Here is a 24,795-nt window from a genome sequence, read left to right on the forward strand (position 1 = left end):
ATATATTACAAGAGAAACTTTAATACTGGTTTACATTAAGCTGCTGGGTTGAAGCATTTCAACATGATGTTATTGCTATGAAATAGTTGAGAAAAATCAAGAGAAAACATTGTGTGAAATGTTTTTGCATTAAAGGTATTGGGAGCAGAGCAAATGAAGTTTTATTTTTTATAAAGTCACTTAATTTGCCAGTATATCCAACAAATTTAATACTGCTTTACATTAAGTAACAAAGCTCTCTTTGAAGGTGATCAAACTTTCTAGGTCAAAATAATAGCACTTTGTTACCAAAGATGCAAGTGAGAACTAAGAGAATTGCTTTAAAGAATCTTTTCTTTTTTAAAATTTTTTAAATTTTATATTTTTACTTAAAAATTTTTTAATTTTATTTATTTTTGAGAAAGAGAGAGACAGAGTGTGAACAGGGGAGGGGCAGAGAGAGAGGGAGACACAGAATCTGAAACAGGCTCCAGGCTCTGAGCTGTCAGCACAGAGCCTAACACGAGCCTTGAACTTGTGAACCACCAGATCATGACCTCAGCCAAAGTTAGACGCTCAATGGACACTTAACCAACTGAACCACCCAGGCACCCCTAAAAAATCTTTCCAATAATCACCTCCCAGTTGTGCAGCTTTATACATTTCTCTGAGTATTTTCTCTTTTCTACTTGCATGTCTTTCTATCATTTCCATTTCAGCATATCTACACTGGAACATCCCTTCAGTATCTTCTCCCTCTCTACTCAATCCATTCAATTGGCACAATTCTGGTCACTGTAGCTTGATCCTAGCTTGAACCTAGTGTTCTTTTTCTTTTCTTTTTCTTTTTTTTTTTTTCTTTTGTTGTTGTTGTTGAACCTAGGATTCTTGCTCCTCCTCCCACTCTCAATATCTAAGGGATTAATAAATTCTACTGAGTCTTCCTTGTTTCATACAAGCTGTGTTACCCATTCCCAAACCTATCACCCCTTCTCTGTACCTGAACTTTTGTCACGTCCTTCCAATTGGGCTCGCTCATCCAACTCTTCTTCTTTCAATCCATCCTACACTTTTCCATCACATCAACTCATTAGCATGGTAATCAGACTGTTCCAAGAGTCTTCAACAGCTCACGTTAGCCTGCAGGATAAAATTGGCCTCTTGAATGTAGTAGCAAACTAGTCTTGCTATTTATTCTCAGACTTCTTTATCCACTTTTTGTCAAGAAGTCTTTTGCAGAGCACTCCCATGCCTTTGGTCACTCTGTTCTTTCTTCTGGAATGTCCTCTCATGGCTTCTTCCTTTTTATTAATGTGGCTCAAGTCCGACTTCTCTTGGAAGATCTGCCTTAGCACTCATCCCATTATCATTGTGTCCTTTGGATTCTAAACATTTTGCTGTCAGTACACTCATTTAAAACATATCATATACTGCTTTTGTATGGTTAGTTATAGCCTCTTATTTATGTATCCTGTTGCCTGAACAAATTAAAAGCTCCTTGAGCATCCAGAGTCTGTCTAATCCTGACATAGTGTTGGTCGCCATAGTATATGTCCATTCAATAATTGGTTGATAAGGGGAAAATTTTTTTGGCTGACTTCTTCCATTTCCATTTTGATACAGGGCATTGTAAAAATGTGAATGTACTTGGGGTGCCTGGGTGGCTCAGTCGGTTGAGTGTCCGACTTCGGCTCAGGTCATGATCTCACAGTTCATGAGTTTGAGCCCCGCCTCAGGCTCTGTGCTGACAGTTCAGAGCCTGGAGCCTGCTTCAGATTCTGTGTCTCCCCCTCTCTCTCTCTCTCTGCCCCTACCCCACTCATGCTCTGTCTTAAAAATAAAACATTAAAAAATTTTTTAAAAATGTGAATGTACTTAATACCACTCAACTGCACACTTAAAAATGGTTAAGATGTAAATTTCATGTTATGGGTATTTTACTAAAATTAAAAGTGTATATATGTATATATATACCCACCAAAGTTCGTGTTTTATATATCTTCAAATTATATCTGAAAAATGTAATGTACTATCTACTCAGTTTATCAAATGTGAATGAGTTGGAAGAAAACACTGGGTTCAAGTGCTAGCTCTATCAGAGGCCAACTATGTAATGAGCTTGGGCAAGTTATTAACTTTTTCTGTCTCCACTGCCTGGTGTGTAACATTAGCAGATGGATTCACTAGATGATCTCCAAAGGTCCAGTTCTATGAGTCTGTGACTTTATATCTCTCTGAAGAGCACACATCATCTCCAGAATTATGGGAGAAAACGGTCTGTCTGGCTCTCTTCCCAGATTTGCAAACCAAACCATCCTAAGTGAGCATAACCCATTCCACTCCCAGCCCCTGAGGATTCTAAAAACAGTTTGGGAAACTGATAGCAGCTGTGGATTTGCAGGACTGTGCTTCTGCTCGACCCTGGCCTTGCCTGTTTTCTGAGAATTCCAGCCAGGCTTGTACTCAACCTGTCCTAGTGGGACTCACTGTACCCAGGCTCTCAGGGAAAGGATAAGCCCCTCTCTTAGGTGGCCCCTTACCAAGCCTCCAGTTTCTAGCTCTTCAGGGTGGGGGAGGGGTGGGAAAAGGAGCTTTTTCTTTCCTCAACCACAACATGTCAGGGATGGCTTGGGGAAACAGGTCTCATTAATTAATTAGCTTTGCAAACTTTCTGAACAGTTTGTTAACTTCAAATTTTAAGTGGGGGGAGTTTAAAATTTAAGTGTCTGTTTTACAGCTGCAAAATCCTTTAAAATACATATTTTTAAAATTTTCCTGCTTTTGGGGAAAGACTACTGTTTTGATGGTTGTCCTTTGAAATTAATCATGGAAGTGGAGTTATTTCATTTGTTTGTTTTTTGTTTTTCAAAATAATACTAGTAGGTTTTGTTTGAATTTGCAAAAATTGCTAGTTCATCTTTTGGCTCAGGTTAGTTACAATAATTACAAATCTGTTAACCAAAAAGGCAATAATATTAATAGTCTTTAAGACTGCTAGCACCTTGTAAACCCCAAAGGCTCAATTTATATATGCAAAGCATGGAGCAAAGGAGGAGGGAGGAGGGACTGTCATCTTAATCATAGATCACCAGGCCACCCCTGCTCACCAGGAGTCCCGAACAAAGGGGAAAGCCAAATACTTTAGGCCTGAGATCACCAGATTCTCAACCGATCTTTGCTTAAAAAAAGAGAGCAGAGAGAAAAAAGAGAATTTCTTCCTGTTACTGTCTTAATACGTATTTAATTATTTAGCGACCTACCAATTTCTCTATGGGACTTAAGATTATTTATATAATAATTAAGTAAAATTGAAACTAAGCAGATGATGAAAACTGGATCAAATTAAAATTATAGGTTGGAAAGACAAGGTCAGCAAGATTAAAACACAAAAACATATGAATAAATGTTGGCTTTGCTTGGTGTTGTGCCACAATTCTTCTGAATAATCATCCTTGTTTAATTATCACAAAGTGTTTTATTTTTTACCAGGCCATTACTACTAGAACCTTCTCTGAGAGCTATTCCCCAAAGTGGCCCAATCCAGCTGTGCCAGAACCCTATATATTTTGTTTATCTTTCTTCAGCTAATGGTATGGTTTGTTCCATATTAACTCGAGGAGCCACTGCATCAACAGGGCCAAGATTCCTAGCATCAACTTCTTTAAATTCTAGAAAAAATTTCATTGTTAATTTTTCTGTCTTTGTGATTGATTAACTGTCTTAAGTTGGCTGGATGAATAGTGTGGTTACTCTGGCATTTCCCTGGACTTGACCTCCAGCCTCTCCAGTGGTTACCTTGAGTAGCCAAGTGTTTGGATCCTGCCAAACAGAGATTCAGTGGTTATATTCATTTTTCAGTTATGTTGGAAAAGAGGCTTTTCTGTCAGGGCCTTTGTTTCTAATACCAGTTGTGTGGTTTTGTGATTACACGGCAGTTTCTCAAAAAATTTCAATACTACTATATATTTTTTCCAAGAATTTCATAACCAACACATTTTTTTAATATTAAAACTAATACTGATTTTTTAAAGTTTTTTTTTTAACATATATTTTTGAGAGACAGAGAGAGACAGAGTGCAAGTGGGAGGGGGCAGAGAAAGAGGGAGACAGAATCTGAAGCAGGCTCCAGGATCTGATCTGTCAGCACAGAGCCCGATGAGGGGCTCGAACCTACTGACTGGACCGTGAGATCATGACCCACGCTGGGATGTTTAACCACTTAACCAACTGAGCCATCCAGGCATTACACCCCCAATACACACACCCCTGATTTTTTCTTTTTAAAGGAAACTCAATCCCACTTTGTTTATTGGTTTCTATAAAAATTAAGTTTTTCTGTCTTTAACCAACATGTTCAGCCTGCAGGCTGGGCTGGAGGTGGAAAAGGTCATAGAAGAATTCTTCCAAAGGAGAGAGTATAAATGTTTCTACACCCCTTTGATGAGTCAGAAACAGAAAACTTGAGGCTGGGTGACAGCACACACACTAAAGAATTCTAGAGCTAGAAAAGAACGTTGCCCTCAGGCTAAATGATTTCAGAGCTATATTTCTCCCCTTGAAGTTGGCCTTGGGTAATAGATGTCAAGAGTGGAGGGTGGGAGGAGAGGGGTAAAACAGACACCAGGGCTACTGTGTTCTGTTTCGACCATTTTGTCCCATTAGAAGATCATGTATCTTGATTTTTTTTTTTTTTTGAGGTGTGCTTAACATACCAAAACAGCTATACATATTTGATGTATACATCTTGGTGAGTTTGAAGTATACACCCATGAAACTGTCACCATAAACAATACAAAGCTACAACCATCACCTCTGAAAGTTCCCTCCCTCCCTCTTTTTTTTAAAGAAAATTTAATATAAGATCTACTCTCTTAACCAATTTTTCAGTATACAAGACAGTATTGTTAATTATATGTGCTATGCTGTGCAGTGAATCTCTAGGATACAGTCATCTTGTGTAACTGAAACTACATGCCCTTTGACTAATATCTTGCCAATTCCCCCCTCCCTGTGTATTCTAATTTTTAGGCAGCAAATAAAGTTATCATTAAGATGAAAGAATTGAATTCTCTCTTTATGAGGCTCATAGTAAACATTTCCTGTAACCTCAGAACTCTCAGGTAAAAATATTCATTTATATTTATTTCATGACAGTTTTAAATAATGAATTTCATAGATTCCCGTGTAAACAGAAGAGGCAATATATCCTAGCACTCAGAGCACACGATGTGTTTTCATTCCTGGTTCTGCTGGTCATCAGTTGTGACTTTAGGAAAATAGTTAACCTCTCAGCTTCCCCCTTTATAAAATAGTGATAGTAATACCTAATAATAATACTCTTAGGGCATTATGAAGGATTCAGTGAATAAAATGCATTAATGCATTTAGCATAGTTCAGAAAACATGGTATTCCATAAATCGTAATTCTTCTTTGGATTTTCTTCAACAGTACCTAATACATAGTAAATTTTTAATATTTTACTTTGTTTTCATTATGAGACTGAGCTAAGGCCTTATAAAAATCTCATTTCATTGTTAAACTTTACAAATAGGTGTGATACAGGGGCGCCTGGATGGCTCAATCAGTTTAGCATCTGACTCTTGGTTTTGCCTCAGGTTCATAAGTTCAAGCCCTGCATCTGGCTGTGTGCTGACCGTGTAGAGCCTGCTTTGGATTCTCTCTCTCTCTCTCTCTCTCTCTCTGACCCTCCCCTGCTCACATGCTCTCTCTCAAAATAAATAAATAAAAATTTAAAAAAATAGGTGCGGTATATATGTTGCAGATAAAGAAATTGAAGCTTGGTGCTATGGACTGAATGTTTATGTCCTACCCAAATTTCACACATTGAAGCCCTAACTCCCTATGTGATGGTAGTTGAAAGTGGAACCTCTGAATGTTAATTAGATTTAGAAGAAGCCATGAGGATGAAGCCCCCATGATGGGATTAGGGCCTTTGTAAGAAGAGAGGGAGACCGGAGCCCCGCCCCCTCTGTCTGCCTTGTGAAGGTACAGCAAGATGATGTCTTTCTGAAAACAAGGAAGAAGCCTCACCAGGAACCGAACTTGCTGGCAACTTGATCTTGGATTTCCCAGTCTCCAGATCTGTGAAAAATAAATGTTTGTTGTTGAAGCCACCCAGTGTATGGCATTTTGTTACAGCAGTCTGAGCTAACTAAGACACTTAGCAAGGCTAAATAAGGTCACTCAAGATCACACAGCTAGTATGTAGCTACACCAGAATTTGGCTAAGTGTTTGATGGGCTTTTTCCACAGAACCCCACTGCCTCCCAATGTAAGACGGACACTACTTAGGTTTCTCCACACAGAAAGTTCCCCTGAGCCAGCCTAAATTCGGTCAGTACACTTTGCTATCCGTGTTGCCACACGTGAGTTACTCGACTTTTCTGTGCCTTGGTTTCTTCATCTGCAAAATGTGGGTAATAGTAATAGTCTATCTCACAGCGTTGTTGAGAAAATTTTATGGAGACATACGAAATGTTTAGGACAATGGCTGGCATGTGGTAAATTTTATACATATATTTTTTATTATTACTATTTATAACCCTGGCATCGAGCAGATTAGTCTCGAGAGGAAAAAACAACAAATACTATCCTTTTCAGCGGACTGTGAGACTTTATATGGTACAATGCTAGTGTGTTACTCGTGGAATATTAACTTCGTGGTTTCCGGAAATCGTCCCTGAGAATTTTAGAGCAGAACTGGACTAGTCACCCTCAGAATCGCCAGCAGAGCTTTTAGAAAACCGGTCACAACCCACACTCCCACCCCTCACCGCACCCCTCCTCCCCACCTCCCTCCAAGTCAGACCCCTAATCAGAGTCTGCAGAGGTGGGCCGGAAACGCCCACTTTTAACAAGTATCCCACATGCGCAGCCGTGCAGCCTTCTAACGGAGCCCATTTTAAAATGAGGAGGAAAAAAAAAAAAGAGAGACCCGGAGAGAGCGCATGCTTTTCCCAAGGCTCAGGGCTCTTCCTCCTACAAGGTGCTGCCACCATTCCCACAGATGTGCGGCCTGGTTACCCCAGGTCTATTACCAGGACGATCTGCCATCCTCGCCAGCCACAAGAATTAGAGACTCAGCAGAAATGCTGAACTAGTCTCACACCAGGGCTGTTAGAGAGCTTAGGGCATGGGGCGCCTGGGTGGCGCAGTCGGTTAAGCGTCCGACTTCAGCCAGGTCACGATCTCGCGGTCCGTGAGTTCGAGCCCCGCGTCGGGCTCTGTGCTGACAGCTCAGAGCCTGGAGCCTGTTTCAGATTCTGTGTCTCCCTCTCTCTGACCCTCCCCCGTTCATGCTCTGTCTCTCTCTGTCCCAAAAATAAATAAAAAAACGTTGAAAAAAAATTAAAAAAAAAAAAAAGAAAGCTGAGGGCGGGGGCAAGAGTTGAGTGGCAGGTGTGGAAACTCCCCTGGCCTCTGTGAGCTAGGAAAGGTGGCTCCCTTCAACGGGCTTACGTTCTGGCCTAGCCTAAATACTACAGGATTCTGCATGTAAACATGAAGTTTATCTTCCATTGGCTTAGCCCTGGTTTGAAAAATAATCCTAGGTTAGCCTTTTGAAAGCATCTTATCTCTCTTTTGTATTCTTACCCAGATGTGACCCTCTTTTTCTGTTGTTTTGGCTGCTATTGACACTGGGGTTGAGGCTGAACCCACTGATCCTTCAGAAGACCCAAGCTTCTCCTTTACTCACTCTCCAACAAAGCTTAACTGTACTTGTAGATCCACCAAATGGTTTTCATAGTGAAAACACTATTGACTTGTAAATATAGCCTTAAAGTCAGCAGAGGCTTGTCTCTGAGAGCTCCCAGATATTTCAAGAAATCTAAGACAAAAGGAAAAAAAAATCTCTTCAAGGCTCTCATGAAACCAGTTTGTAGATATTGTCTAGCAACTGTCTTATCCATTGTTTAAAAACATAGGAATGCCGTCTCTTTTTCAGGGTTGTTTCTAAGTACCTCCCGGGCAGGGATAGCCTATAAAATGGGAACAACGATAGCCGCCAAGAGAAAACCAAGAGAAGTGTTATAAATACCTAGTCCTACCCAGTCAGCAGCTAAGCTGGAAATAGGCCAATTGCTAAGAAGGATGCTTCTACTTCCCTAAAAAGGAAGAAAAAAAAATCGTTATGGGGACGTAGTTGTAGTTCTTGATACAGATATTCCCTACATGGAATCTCTCCTTTAGACGGCAGGAGCAGGGAGTTGGAAGGAAAACAATCGTTTTTTAACCTGGTAGTTTTCCTCCTGGAACCCAGAGGAAAAAGAAATGTTCTCATAGCAAACATCCTGTACTTCCTTTATTGTAACACTCATCAATCTTATAATTGCTTGTTCAATATCTGTCTTCCAATTAGACTATAAATTCCCTGAGAGTGACTGCGTTTTTCTTATTTGCTAGTGTGTCCCTGGTACACAGCCCCGGCATATAGTTTGACGTTCGATAAATATCTTTTGAACAAAATGCTGAATGAATTACATAGAAGCCACAGCCTTCAACAGGGGTGATTGGAACTGGTAAGATTTAAATTGCAGATGAAGCCACTATGTGGAGTTGAAGTTGCTGTGTATATCCAAGGTGGCGGAGTATATAACGGAATTAATTAGAGGAACAAGGGTGAATTTCTAGTTTTGAAAACCAACCCAAGGACAAATCTTGTGATTACACTGAACCTGGTGTGATTACATTGGTAATCACCAAGAATTAAAGGGAAAAAATGCCAAATTGCACCTAGGTCTGGCTATCTTAAAACGTATTTTGTCTATTATATAGTACATATTAGTGATTTAGGTTCAGCTTGTTTTAACAAAGAGGAGTTTTAGATTTTCATTTAAGGCAATAGAGTAAAGGTAGTCACATCTGTGGTTTAAACTGTATAAATTCTATAACACAATTAGCATCATAAAGCCATTTGAGGTAGTGTACAATCATTGTTTTGTTGTTGATAAATAAAGCTCTTGAAAAATAAATCTTCTAAGTTAAACATATGAAGTGTCTGCAGTAATGTTGTAAATGCTATATGCTTTAAAAAATGAAGAGAACAATAATATCTCATTGATACAACCTCCTTGATGCAATGAATATCTATCTGAAGATCCCATCATGAAAGTCTAATTGAGAAATGGCTGAGAGCTTATCTCTGTTGAACTTCAATCCTTGGAGGTGCTGCCTGTTCTGAAGAAAACTGAGAGAAATGGACTCAGAACTGTAATAGCAGATCCGGATCAGAATTGGATATATTTATATCTGTGAAACCATCACCACAATCAAATAAATCCATTAGCCTCAAAAGTTTCCTCATGGCCTTTCCTAATCCCTCCCTCATGTGTCTTCCCCCAAACAGAGTGATCTGCTTTCTTTTCTTGTCTTTTCTCTTCTCTTCTCTTCTTTTCTTTTTTCTTTTCTTTTCTCTTTAAGTAAGCTCTGTGTGGGGCTTGAACTCACAACCCTGAGATCGAGAGTTCTCGATCAGCATGTTCTACTGAGTGAGCCAGCCAGGCACCCCACCTTTCTTTCTTTTTATTTTAATTTAAAAATATTTAATTGTGATAAAACACATAACATAAAATTTATCATCTTAAGGATATAACAAAGATTTGAACAGAGATTAATGAAATTGAGAATAGAAAAAATCAACAAAGCTAAGAGTTGCTTTTTTGAAAAGATCAACAAAATTGAGAAAACGTTAGTTAAGAAAACTCAAATAACTAAAATCAGAAATGAAACAGGGGCCATTTCAACTAATGCTACAGAAATTAAAAGGATTATAAGAGACTACTAGAAACAATTATATGCCAAAAAATTGGAAGACTTAGAAGAAATGGAAAAATTCCTAGAAGCAGACAACCCACGGGGACTGAATCATGTAGAAAAATAAAGTCTGAACAGAGCATAACTACTAAGAAGACTGAATCAGTAAACAAAAACCTCTCAAAAGACTGGCCTGGCTCACAGGTGTCTGGACTAGAGCATCAGGAAAAGACTAAAGATTAGATTGTAAGAAAATATAGAAGCCATGTTTCAAAGACCTGAATTACAGGTGCTCATCAGTTTGTAAGACACAGGTCTCAAATAGCTAGCAGTTTGGTTCTCAGAAGATCTCTAAATTGCATGCAGTTACTTGGAAAAGTGGGTCAGGACTCTGTCATGAGACAGGTAGAAAGGAAAAAATCCAGCAACAGTATTTTCTCTAGTAGCAAATGAGATGTGGTGACCAGGGGAAAGTGAGGTATACCAATTGTGGACGTCAGTCAAAAGACAACATGGCACAGAATATCAGTGTTATGGCCAGGCCGCAGAGACTTGGCATACCAGTGGGTGAAAAGGGGTCTTGAACTGATGTGGAAGAGAAAGTAGTTTCAGGTGATGCACAGATAAAAATAATTGCAACTGACAGACAATGATCATCATAGCAGGTAACATTTTTGGGTAACCAGACAAAAGAGAAGGCATGGACTTTATTATTTTTCTTTGGTCATTGTTTGGAGTCTCATTTCCAAATCATGTATACTCTTTACAGTTTCTAAGTACAAGGATTAAAATATATATACCTCCTAACAAAGAACAGCTTAAGACCACATGGTGTCACTGGAAAATTCTACCAAGCATTTAAAGAAAAATTAAGTAATGGGGTGCCTGGGTGGCTCAGTTGGTTAAGCATCTGACTTCAGCTCAGGTCATGATCTCGTGGTTCACGAGTTCGAGCCCCGTGTCAGGCTCTGTGCTGACTGTTCAGAGCCTTGAGCCTGTTTTGGATTCTGTGTCTCCTCTCCTTGCATTGTCTCTCTCTCTCTCTCTCTCAAAAATAAATAAATATTTTAAAAAATAATAATAATAAAGAAAGAAAGAAGAATTAAGTAAGGGTGCCTGGATGGCTCAGCCAATTGGGCGACTGACTTTGGCTTGGGTCATGCTCTCATGGTTCATGGGTTCAAGCCCTGTTTTGGGCTCTGGTGCTGACAGCTCAGAGCCTGGAGCCTGCTTCAGATTCTGTTTCTCCCTCTCTCTATCTGTTCCTCCCCCACTCACACTCTGTCTCTCAAAAATAAATAAACGTTTAAAAAAAATTAAACAAGAACTAACTCCAATCTTCCTCAAACTCTTGCAAAACGTTGAAGAGGGAATACATCCAAATTCATTCTTTGAGGCCAGTATTATTATGCTGATACCAAAGCCAGATAAAGACACTACAAGAAAACTCCAGATCAATATCCCTGATGAATACTGATGCAAAAATCTTCAACAAAATACTAGCAAACTGAATTCAACAGCACATTAAAAGGATTATACACCATGACCAAGTAGAATTTATTCTTGAATAGTTCAACATATGACCAACAAACATATGAAAAAATGCTAAATATCACTGATCATCAGAGAAATGCAAATCTAAACTACAATGAGATATCACCATATACTCATTATGATGGCTACAAAAGAAGAGAGAGAAAGAGAAAGAAAGAAAGAAAGAAAGAAAGAAAGAAAGAAAGAAAGAAAGAGAGAGAGAGAGAGAGAGAAAAGCAACAAGTGTTGACGTGAATGTGAAAAAGTCGTGCATTGTTGGGATTTTTAAATGGTACAACCATCTTGGAAAATAGTATGGCTGTTCTTCATACCATTTGAATTACTATTTTAATTACTCATTTAATTAATTACCTTAAATTAATTACTAATTTAATTACTCATACTATTTTAATTTAAATAGAACTACCATATGATTTAGCAATCCCACTTCTGGATATATATCTCAAGAAAATGAAAGCATGGTCTCAGAGATGTTTGTACATCCATGTTCATAACGGCACTATTCACAATAGCCAGAAGGTGGAAGAAACACAAATGTCCATTGACAGATGAATGGATAAACAAAATGTGGTCAAAACATACAGTGGAATGCTATGCCACCTTCAAAAGGAAGAAAATCGTGTCACATGTTATAACATGGATGAATCTTGAAGACATCATGCTAAGTGAAATTATCCAGTCATAAAAGGACAAATACTGTATTATTTCACTTATGAGGTATGTAAAGGAGTCAGATCCATAGAGACAGAAAGTAGAATGCTGGTTGGCAGGGGCTGAGGGGATGGGGGTTGTGGGAAGCTGTTTAATGGGCATAATGTTTCAGTACTGCAAAATGAAAAGGTTATGAAGATGTTTCACAACAATATTATGTATAATATTTCAAAACAACGCAAATATACTTAACACTACTGAACTGTACACTTGAAAATAGTTAAGATGGTACATTTTATTATTATGTTTTAACCACAATGAAACAAATTCTATAAATACATGAATAAAACTGACCGTATCCATCACTGCGAAGAATATAGAGGGACTGGAATTCTCATACATGGCTAGTGGGAATATCGAATGGTACAACGCCTTTGGAAAATTTCTTAAACTCCTTTGGCAGTTCCTTTTTTTCTTTTTTCTTTTAATTTTTAATGTTTATTTATCTTTGAGAGAAAGAGAGCGTGAGCAGGAGAGGAGCAGAGAGAGAGGGAGACACAGAATCCGAAGCAGGCTCCAGGCTCCGAGCTGTCACCACAGAGCCAGATGCGGGATTCGAACCCATGAGCAGTGAGATCATGACCTGAGTTGAAGTCAGATGTCCAACCATCTGAGCCACCCAGGCGCCCTACCTTTGGCAATTGCTTAAAAACTAAAACATGCTCTTGTTCCACTCTAGGAATCTACCCAAAGGAAATTAAAGCATAAGTTTATACAAAGACTTATATAAGAATGTTCATAGTAGCTTTCTTTGTAATATTTACTTATTTATTTATCAACATTTATTTATTTTTGAGAGACAGAGAGAGGCAGAGCATGAGCAGGGGAAGGGGAGAGAGAGAGAGAGAGAGAGACAGAATCTGAAGCAGGCTCCAGGCTCTGAACTCTTTGTTAGCACAGAGCCTGACGCGGGGCTCGAACTCACTAACTGCGAGACCATGACCCGAGCTGAAGTCGGACGCTCAACCGACTGAGCCACCCAGCCGCCCCTTTCTTTGTAATATTTAAAAACTAGTAATGATCCAAATATGTATCAACAGTGAATATCAACAGTGAATAATCAAGTTGTGTATATCCACACAATGAAATACTACTTACACATAGGTATGCTTTTTAGATATCATGTACTGAGTTTTTATTGTGTATCAAGCACTGTGTCTAATGCTTTAAATATATAACCACAATTCTATGAGGTAGGAATAATCCTCCTTATTTTACAGACGATGAAATAGAGTCTTGGAAAAGTTTGTAACACAGAGTTACACAGCCAAGATCTGCCAAAGCCAGGGTTTGAACTTAGGTCTAGAGAACTGTCAGAAATGGAATGCGTAGTCACTACACTGAATTTGTTAAATTCAACAGGAGTAACATGCTGATTAGCTGATAGTAAACATCTCAGTTGAAGAATTCTTTAGGGAAAAAAAAAAAAAGCTCTCTCTGGCTGCTCACCAGTGGTGTTAACTGACCTATTATTGAACAATGGTTCAGAATGTGGGCTTTAAATGTAAACAGCCTACGTGTGAATTCCCATGGCTACCAGTTCCTAGTTGTGTGAGCTATTTAATCTCTCTGTTCCCTTATCTTTAAGATGGAGATAACAGAGTCTACCTCATTCCCTGATTGTACCTAAAACAGTTGCTGGCATATAGTAAAACACTGCCCATCTTTAGTTAACTTCTTAAATATAACTGTGAATGCTTCCTATCTCTATTAAGAAAGAGAAGATGCTTTAAAACAAACAAACAAACAAAACTTCATTCAACGTAATATATTTAAAGTGGCTCTGTGCAATGCCCTGGGCTAGGCAAAGCTGAGTCAGATGAGAGAATCCCGTTCTCAGGAATTCTGTAGGCCATACGTGCCCTGTTGAATATTTTTAACATTTACATGCCCTGTGCTCTGTGGTTGGCTGGAATTTACATTTAAATTTTTGACTTTCCAACGTTCTAACCTATTTTGCATTATGACATACTGTGTTCAGGCCATTTCCCATTTAGGGAGTCCTAAATTACCAGCCCCACTTCTTCCTTGATGGGAATATTTCTTGATATTAATATTTCATTTCCTTTTAATGCTGAAACTTAGTGAATCTTACTAAGCTACACCCATTTCGAAATAAGATTTAAGTATTTTAAGCACCATCAAAGATAACTTGTAGGTATTGTAATGTTATACACAGAAATTGAGTCCCCCTTTAACGAGAGGCAGAAGGAATCATAGGTTAGAGTAGCTTCAAGTAGACCAAGTTTTTGTTGCTAAGTAGATGACTCCTTTTGCTTATGTGAAAAGCTAACTAGCATTGATATCAGACTGATAGAATCTTTCAAAGATTGAAGGCTCCATGTTAGCACAATAAAACTTGTCTAAATTTATCATTTGACTCTATGTAATGTTGGTTTTAGGAAAGGCCACCTAGAACATATACATCAGGCCCTCTGGCTTAGCAGTCAGCCTTGTGATAGATGCTATGTAGTAGAATTGTGTTGTGGGTTGAATTGTACCTTCTCAAAGTTCATATGGTGAAAACTTAAGCCCCACTACCTCAAAATGTGACCTTATTTGAAACTGGGATTATTGCACACGTAATCAGTTAAGTGAAATCAAGGTCAGTAGGATGGGCCCTTAATCCAATATGACTGGTGTTCTTATAAAAGGCGGAAATTTGGGCACAGAGATTCACACATGGCAAGAACACCACATGCAGATTCGTTGGAGTTATGCTCCCATAAACCAAGCAACTACCATAAGCTAGAAGAAAGACCCAGAGCAAATATTTCCCAGGCAACAACATCAGAGAGACTATGGTCCTAATGACACCTTTTTTTTTTTTTTTTTTTTTTTAGAGAGTAAGCACAAGCAGTGGGGGGGGGGGGGGGGGGGAGGGGGGGAGAGAGAGAGAGAGAGAGAGAGAGAGAGAGAGAGAGAGAGAGAGAATCTCAAGCAGGCTCCATGCCCAGCATGAAGTCCAACGCATTGCTCCATCCTGCAACCCTGAGATCAAGACCTGAGCTGAAGTCAAGAGTCAGATGCTCAACTGACTGAGCCACCCAGGCGCCTCCCTATTGATACTTTGATCTCAGACTTCTGGCCTCCAGAGCTGTGAGACAATAAATTTCTGTTGTTTAAGCCATGGGGTACTTGTTACAGCATCCTCGCAAACTAATATAATTTGGGAGGGGCATTCTTTTCTTTTTTTTTTCTCTTAGTGTTACACAAATGTTAGAGCTCCTCTGCAGCTTGATTTTTTTGTTTATTTAATTTAAGGATGCAAAGACAAAGCAGTCACTTCTCCCATGTTGCTTAAGATTTACTACAGGAGATAAAACAGATCACCTGGGATGGCATATTTGAATCTTAGCTCTGTCACTCATTTGTTGTGTGACTTTGGGCAAGTTACTTAGACTCTACCTCTGTCTGTCTGTCAAAAATAAATTAAAACGTTTAAAAAGTTTGTTTGCTTTTTAAAATTTTCTTTTTCAACGTTTATTTATTTTTGGGACAGAGAGAGACAGAGCATGGACAGGCGAGGGGCAGAGAGAGAGGGAGACACAGAATCGGAAACAGGCTCCAGGCTCTGAGCCATCAGCCCAGAGCCCGACGCGGGGCTCGAACTCACGGACCGCGAGATCATGACCTGGCTGAAGTCGGACGCTTAACCGACTGCGCCACCCAGGCACCCCAATGTTTGCTTTTTTAAAGAACACCCTTCACAACCTTGGCTTACATGCTTTCCATCTCTGCTTTAACCCTTTGCATCATATCACTGTATTTATTTCCTTTTTAGCTGTATCACAAACTGTAATAGGTATTTACCTATTGTCTGTAAAGGCAGAGACTATCTCTCTTATTCAGATCTATATCCCAAGGAGATGCTCAACAAATATTTGTGGGAAGGAAGAAGGGAGGCGAGAGAAAGAGACAGATGGAAGGGTGGGAGGAAAATGAATGAATGGAACAGTAGGGGAGTAGAGCAGGTGAAGGGGTAGTTTGGAACCCGAGCATGGAGGGGCTCTTGAAAGAGTGGCTAAAGACCCTAGAGCAGACCACTGACTCAGTATTCTTTTTCTTTTTTTAATATTTTTAAATAATTTATTTATTTTTGAGGCAGAGAGAGACAGAGCATGAGCAGAGGAGGGGCAGAGAGAGAGAGGGAGACACAGAAGCTGAAGCAGGCTCCAGGCTCTGAGCTGTCAGCACAGAGCCCAAGGTGGGGCTCGAACTCACCGACCGTGAGATCATGACCTGAGCTGAAGTCAGATGCTTAACCGACTGAGCCACCCAGGCGCCCCTCTGACTCAGTATTCTTAAGAGAAAGATTGGGTATTCTGTCTATTTAACAGCCACCTCTGGTGAGTCTTACCATCAGGCAAATTTGAGAAATACTATAACAATCAGTTTTAATCTGTTTGGGCTGCTATAACAAAAATACCATTGCCTGGGTGGCGTAAACAAGATGCGTTTACTTCTTACAGTTTTGGATTCTGGAAAAGCCAAGATCAAGGTGCTGGCAGATTCAGTATCTGGTTCACAGACAGTTGTCTTCTCACTGTGTCTTCACATGGCAGAAGGGGAAAGGGAGCTCTCTGGGGCCTTTTTTTTTTTATATAAACACATTAATCCTGTTCGTGGAGGCTCCACCCTTATGACCTACTTACCTCCTTGAAACCTCACTTCCAAATACCATCACTCTGGGGATTGAGTTTCAACTTTGTCCGTAATTTGTTGTAATTGTCTTTGCTGTACACATTTTTGCTGCAAGCACTTTCACTGCATAACTAATTGGCTGTAAGGCAATTTCGCTATAAATTTAAAAAAATCTCATTGATAGTTTGGTTTCATTTCTTCATTCATGCAGAGATACATTTTTATGTTCCATTGTATATCTATTATATAAATCTTAGCCTTCATATTGTTCTATACTGTGGCACAGAGTTTTAAGCCCACATTTCCCATGAAACTTTGGAACATTTATGAATGAACATGTAACAACATGCCAAAAACAAACAATATAGAAGGCTTTCACAATGCAATACAAAGCTAATCTTCAAACAGGCATTCTAGTATTTAAAAATTGATACCTCTCTTAATGAAGGAAGAAATTTTAGTGAAAAAAGAAAAAGTACGATGCTGAACAAGGAGATAAATCAACAAGCAAAAAAAAAAATGTACAATGCTATGAATGAAAGATTCTGAAGACAAGTACTTAGGTACAATTCACAAAATAAAATCAGTTATCTGGGCATTATTGCCATGAACCTACACTATACATTTCAGATATATTCTAGTATTTTGCATTTTGCAATACAGTCTTTTAAATTTTGTTATTCATTTTTTCTGTTTCATTATATCCCTTTTAATGAATGTCCCTCTTTTATTTTTTGTGATTTTTGTCTTTTATGGCAAAATTGCCTGACAACCAATTCGTTAAGCAGCAAAAATATTTGCTGCAAAGATGCTTGCAGAGCAAAGATGCTAATGGCAAAACTACTTACAACCAGTTTCAATATATGAATTTGGGGGGACAGAAACATTCAGTCTATAGAACATCCTTCGGGGAGCCCAGGGGGGCTCAGTCAGTTAAGCCTCCGACTTCAGCTCAAATCATGATCTCGTGTTTCACAAGTTCAAGCCCCTGTATGGATCTCTGTGCTGACAGCTCAGATCCTGGAGCCTGCTTTGGATTCTGTGTCTCCCTCTCTCTCTCTGCCCCTCCTAGCTCATGCTCTGTCTCTCTCTCAAAAATAAATAAAACATTAAAAAGAAAAAAAGAACATCCTTCGATGTCCACTCACAGCTTTGCTTCTTCCACGTCTGAGTAGAGAATTGGGCTAAATGTATTTGGAAGTAATGGAAGCCTTAGAACAGAAATCAGAAGTATAAATATTCCCACTCTATTTGGTGCCTATAGATAGATCTCAGCCTCAACCATGAGAGTTCCTTAAAATTGCAACATACCAAGTAGCCTGTTAAATAGCAGTTATTCTGGGACATTCCAATCTGAGGCCAAAAATGACCTCCCACCCGGACTCAAAGAACTCAAAAAGGAAAACACCAGTGATAGTAAATCACCCCAATTAGAAAAAAAAAAAAAAAAAAAAAGACAATGCAGGGAAAAAAAAAACAGAAATAAACTCAGACAAATAATCTGTCCATTTAGGAAAATCCTGAGGTCTGTTTGTGAGGAAATACTAAAAGAGTAGGGAACAGACCAAAATCCTTTAATGAATCATGGAATCTGTAAACTGGTATCAGATGTTCCCCAGTCGTAGAGCCACGGGGAGTCCTAGCAACATTTCAAATTCTTCCAAATAAGGTAGCCTCAGCCAAAAGCTATGCTCTTAAAGACAATTTCTTCTTACCTGATTATCTGTTTGGTTTAGAATGAACTGATTGTTTTCAGAACTAAAGTGCATTTATATGTGTAAGATTAGAAGGATTGTGAAGATTCTTTTAAACACACACACACACACACACACACACACACACACACACCACATTTTTACTGAGTCAGACTTTCCAGTGTATCAGTTGGAGAAAAGGGTAGTGTAAATCCAAGTAGAGAATCTGTGGTTTCATTTGGTGGTCAGGCAGCTAGGGGGATATGTTTTCCCATTGTAACATAGCAACTTGATTTCAGTGCTGCTCTCCTGTCATATGCATGAAGGGAGATACCAAATATCCCACGAGAGAATTTTCCAGAAGGTGTAGAGATGGTCTTTACCCAGCCTATGAGCTCTTACATACAAAAAGTAAGTACTTCAAGCCGAATTTTTGGATTCCAGAAACTTTAAGTAAATAGTATAGAATTACAGACTTCTAGAAAGAACTCTTAATAGAATGCTAACTACAAGAGTTACTTGTACGTCAATTTACTCATCTCCTCCACCTCAAGGTTAGGGGTGGCAAGGGACTCTTGCTGCCTGGGCAAGAGTCAGCTGTCTGGGCCAGATGTCTCAGGTGGTGAGCAGCTGCCTTAGTTTACCCCACTGTGCCACAGAATATTGTTCTCTGTGTGTGACAAGCTGTGAAAAGATTGGGAAGCACTGGTGTGAATTACACCCATGCTATAGACTTTCCAAATGTGTGGATAGATTGATGATTTTAGGTGGCACACAGGCATGCCATGAAAAACACTGAATTGCTTAGTGAGAAAAAATTTTACTATTCAATTCTTGTTTAATCCTTCTGACTAGAGAAAGACAAATGATCAGTTTGGTGTTATCATATTTTCAACTATTAATCTTCCTATTAACAAAGAGAGCCCAGATCACAGACACAGAACTTTTGCCATGCAGACTCTAGGTAGAATTTAATAATATCGTTTTGTTTTATTACATTTATTTTTGGTCACTGATTCTTTTTTTTTTTCCTTCATTTTTGGTAGTGATTTCAAGTCTCATTCTAAAACAAGCTCATTTAAACAAGACAAAAGAGTTGATGCAAAGAAAATATTAAACAAAAGATGGTACAAGTTGGATCATTCCCATATGGCAAAAATTGTGAAGATAATATTCAAATGACTAAATAAAAAAAAAAACCACACCATCCATTGGGTCTCTTGAATCCACTCTATAGTATTTCTGATAAATCATTGAAAACACTTCTGGACATGGCAAACGTATCATCAATGTAATTAATTCCATTTCCAGACACATTAAATTGTTAAAATTTTAACACTTTGGGTCAAAATATGTTTCCTAGGACCTTTCTATCATGAATTCTAATTAAATATTTGAAGATATTTCTCTTTCTTTAGTTCCATCCTCCATTCTTTTAACTTCTTTCTTCTCCTGTAACACATACACACCACACCTTCTTTTTTCAAGTCAAACTCTTCCATTTCTTCCCCTTTGATACAATTCTGGTCACACTCACTTCCCTGGCAACTCTTCTCTGGGTTTATTCTAAATTATCAGTGTCTCTCTTAAACTGAATCAGTAAAAGCTATTTTGGTTGCATGGAGCAGAAAAACCCAATTAGCTTAGGCAAAAAGGAGACTTTATTTGCTCACATAATTGAAAACTCCAGAATAAGTGCATTAAAGGCATGGTTTGAAACAGGGGCTCACAGAAGACCCCCAGAATCAGGATTCACTGTCTGTCTCATCTCACGGCTCCATTTTTCTAAGAAATCCAGGGAGGCTTTTCCCTCAGCATAGCAAGATGATTAAAGAATACAGCCTTACCTTTTTGCAGTCTCAAGTCTAGTAGGGCAGAGTGGAAGCCTTTCAGAAATCCAGAAAAAGTCTCATTGTCTATTAGCAGCTCTGAATGTGTCCTATGCTTTCTCCTGAGCCAACCACTGCCACCAAAGGAATATAATATGCTGATCAGTCAGGAGTAAGAAATAAAGACAACTTTACTGGAAGTGCATGGCCTTAGGTGAGGAAAAAGTTGATGTCTCAGAAGGAAACAAACTGTGTTTACTGGAAAAATTCATATTGTGATGTATACATATGAACTCAATTCCCTGGGTAAAGTAAAAGCAGTGAATACAGTAGGATAATTGCCTCCTTTATTATGAACTTCATATGTCAATATAGGAGGGAGTGAGAGAGTGTTCTGCATTCTGAAACTATACCAGGGGCTGTTATTTGTCAGTCCTCTCTGTGTCAATGACCCATGCATGGTTGGAGAAATAGAAAGCGTGACATCAATATAGGATAGTGTTCTTTGGTTTCCAGACCAAAGCATATAATTAAGATGAGCTGATGAGAAAAAAAAAAAAAAAGAAGGAGACAGAGAAGAAGAAGGAAGGGGGCGGTGAGGGGGGAGGAAGAGGAAGGGGAGAGGAGGAGAAGGAGAGAGTGTTCTAGTATCGGATATCCTGATAGCAACCAGGTGTGGGAACTGACAGCAAGAGAGATGAGAGAAAAACCATACCAAGTGGTGACTATAACATAAAAAGCAGAGTAGAATTGCCAAAAAAGAAGAACCAAGCCCCAATTTCAAAACTCAGTATATAACTACAGTAATCAAGACAGTATGGTATTGATATAAAAAACATATAAACTGATGCAACAGAATTTAGAGTAGAAATATTTATGGTCAACTGGTTTTTGGAAAAGGGTCAAGGAAATTCAATGTGAATTGTCTTTTCAAAAAGTGGTGCTGAATAATTGAATATTCACATGCAGAAAGATGAATTTAGATCCTTACCCCACATCATAGACAAAAAAAATAACTCAAAATAGATCATAGAACAAGTTGTAAAAGGATGTTAAATTAGACTGCATTAAAATTAAAACCTTTGTACTCCAAAAGACACCATGAAAAAATGAAAGTCATAAGTTATAGAAAGAGAATGTTTACAAATCATATATCTGAAAAAGGACTAGTATCTAGAATATATAAAGAACTCTTTTAAATCAATAATATGAAAACAAACAACTGGATTTTTAAAAGAGACAAAAGGCTTGATGAACATTTCACCAAAAAAGATATACAAGTGACTAATAAGAACATGAAAAGATATCTAACATCATTAGTTATTAGGCGAAAGCAAATTAACACCACAGTGAGGTGCTGTTTCACACCTACTTAGAACGGCTATCTTCAAAAAGTCAAACAATACCAAATGTTGACAATGATGTGAACAAACTGGAAACTTTATACGTTGCGGGTGGGAATTCAAAATGGTGCAGTCACTTTAGAAACATTTTTGACAGTTTCTTGAAATGTTAAACATAAATCTACCATATAGTGCAGCAATTTCACTTCTAGGTATCTACCCAAAAGAAATGAAAACATATGTCCCTGCAAAGGCTTGCACATAAATGTTCATAGCATCATTAACCATAATAACCAAAAAATGGAAACCATTCAAACTTCCATCAAGCAGTGAATGGATAAATAAAGTGTGGCATACCCACACAATGGTAATCTATTCTGCACTAAAAAGGAGCAAATTGCTAATACATGCTACAACATGGATGAGTTTCAAAACCATTATGCTAAGTAAAAAAAAGGCAGGAACAAAAGATCATATGATGCCATTTCTCTAAAATGTCCAGACAGGCAAATCTGTAGATTCAGAAAGCAGATTAGTGGTTGTTGGAACTGGAGGTAGGGATGGAAACTGCAAATGGGCACGAGAGATCAACTTGAATTGATGGGAATGTTCTAAAATTGGATTGTGATGATAGCTATACAACTCTGTATGTTGACTGACGGTCATTGAATTGTACGCTCAAAATGGGTGAATTTTATATGTAAATTATCTCTCAGTAGGATAAATAAATAAACAGAATACTCACAGCAACCCAGAAACAAACTTTGTAAGTAAAAAGAAGATAATTATGTTCCAGCTAAATGGTGGGACTATGAATGATGTTTATACTTTTACGTATTTTCCTAGTTAAAAGTGTGTTCTCAAATCAGAAGAAAATTTGAAAAATCATTCTCTGAGCGTCAAACACAAAATCACCACACGATGGACCACAGGAGGGCTCTGTAAAGTCACCTGCATAAAGAGACAGAATGGCTCTCAGGCCTGCAAGATTTGGCAGTAACCTGATTACGGTTAAGAACACATCTAAAGAAAGATGAATCCATCAGCAGAGAACACTGATCGATAAAGAAGGAAGGCAAAGAAAAGGGACGGTTGAAGAGGTAAGCATTGCAGGGCCTAACCGATGCCAAGCAGGGAGATGGAAGGCTGGTCACGGAGTGGGTGTGCCCACCCCATGAGGGAGATGAGTGCCATACATCTCCTACAGCTTCAGACCATTAGGCATTCTCAGTGTGGTATCACAGATTTGTCTTCTTGCAGCTGCATGCTCACCACATAATATTTTTACAAAATTTTCTGCAAGTAATTTTGTGTGCAGAGAAAGCCCATTCATACTGATATGTTATGAATTAACACACATTTGGTTATATACTTCCGACTCCTGAGGTTCACTTCAGTGTGAGTCAGCTTGTCCAAGCAGAATCAACTTTAGAGTGGTGGCAAGATGAAAATTATGCACCTGGGAAGCTGAGACAGACTCCGGACTGGGGAAAATTCTTCAGGATAAATGCCACCTCTCGGAAGCCAGCCAGTCAACTGACCTTTCTCAGTGACATCCCAACCTTGACAAGAGCTTCTCATTCAGCCTTCAATAACAAGAAATGCAAGACACAAGATATATTGAAATTAATGTATGTTCAGCATATTTTTTAAGAAGCCATTGGTGGGAAGAATTTAAATTATTTAATTATATTTATTTTATATATTTATATTTATAAATATATATATATTTATAAATATATTTATATTATATTTATTTAAATTATTTAAATCTTACGGACTCCAGATCCATCCAGCCCCAGCAACTATAATTCCAGCACTAGCTGCTTCAATTCCATCTTGCTCATAAAACCAGTCCTGGTTAAACAGAGAGCTTCCTTCCAACGATTTTTGCTGGTGGTGATGTTCCAGCACCAAGAGTCTGTGGCTCTGTGCCAAAACCGCTGGGGAAAACGTACCTGCCTCTGGGAATAATGGAGCTTATTTGTTTGAACGTTGAGCTATAGTGTCCCACAACACACAGGTACTTTTCATGACTGATCTTATGTCCTGGTTCATAATTTCTACTCTCATTCCCTTATTGGACTTTTAGGCCAAGCACCTGTGTCTCCTTCCTGTCTGCCCTCAAACCCTTTCCACACTAACCCATGTTTATTGGACCCTAATAGTGTCCCTGCCTTGACCTGGATGGACAATATGATTTTGGCACTCTTTTAATGCTCTGAAGCATCTTTTCCTAGGATAGTAGCTCTCAACTTTGTTGCTATAATACTACAATTCTGATGTTAACCACCTACAGTTACCATCAGACTCCACAGGTTGAAGAGAAGTCCCCAAAAGACTGCCCTCGTTTCAGCTACCAGCTGCAAGTTCACGGTCCCCAGGTCACCTGCACTTCTGATCAACTAGTCACAAATTTGGGGGTTCTACTACCCTCTCATGTTTGATACTTCTCTAGAATGACTTATAGAACTCAGGAGAGTTCTACATCTATGATTGTCACTTGTAAAGGATACAAATCAGGACCAGCCAAATGAAGAGTCACATAGAGTCAGGTCTGGGAAGCCCCACATACAGAGTTTCCATGCCTTCTCCTCATGGACTCAGGACACATTACCCTCCCAGCATATCTGTGTGTTCACCACCCAGGAAGCTCCCCTAAGGCACAGTGCTCAGAGTTTTTATTGAAGTTTCACTATGTAGGCATAATTGGTTGAATCATTGGCTATATGATTGAACTCAATCTCTAACCTTTCTCCCCTCCCTGGAAGTTGAAAGTTTGTGCTAATATCACTATGGCTCAAAACTCAGCTTTCTAATCACATGGTTGGTCTTTTAGGCCTGACCAACCCCCAGCACAGTCATCTACTTATCATAAATTCAGGTGTGGTCCCAGGGCCCCTGTGAAAAACAAAGACACTCCTATCACTGGGGGAATTCCAAGAATTTGGAGTTTCCCTCCTCCCCAAGAACCAGGGACAAATGCCAGTTGAATTATTTATTATATAACACTTGCATATTGCAATCACCCAGGAAGCTTTTTAAAATGTTCATGCTGGATCCCACCAAGAACTAATTGGTCAGTGTGCAACCTGGATATGGGAATTTTTAAAATCTCCTCAGATAACCCTAACTTACCCTATAAACTGTGCTTCTGGTCTTGCTTTATCCTCTTAGTTTGAACTTCTTTGGATATGCATGTTCCTCCAAATTAGATTGGAATTGCTGGTCTGGTTGATGGAGCTCCCAACATGCTACTTGGCTGG

General features: G+C 38.8%; 1 long non-coding RNA gene across 2 annotated transcripts in view; it reads right to left on the minus strand.

The window, feature by feature from the left end:
• Positions 1-1,766: 1,766 nt before the first annotated feature.
• The window catches only part of LOC128315489 (uncharacterized), a 39,937-nt gene continuing 16,908 nt past the window's right edge, over positions 1,767-24,795 (minus strand). Inside the window, exon 3 of one of the 2 annotated variants that reach the window (XR_008298293.1) lies at positions 1,767-6,082. This is a non-coding gene — a long non-coding RNA (uncharacterized LOC128315489). Of the gene's footprint in view, positions 6,083-19,192; positions 23,116-24,795 lie in introns of those variants that run through there. The other variant, XR_008298294.1, reaches the window with a different exon arrangement.

Source organism: Acinonyx jubatus, chromosome B2, assembly GCF_027475565.1.
Source record: "Acinonyx jubatus isolate Ajub_Pintada_27869175 chromosome B2, VMU_Ajub_asm_v1.0, whole genome shotgun sequence".
NCBI lineage: Eukaryota > Metazoa > Chordata > Mammalia > Carnivora > Felidae > Acinonyx > Acinonyx jubatus.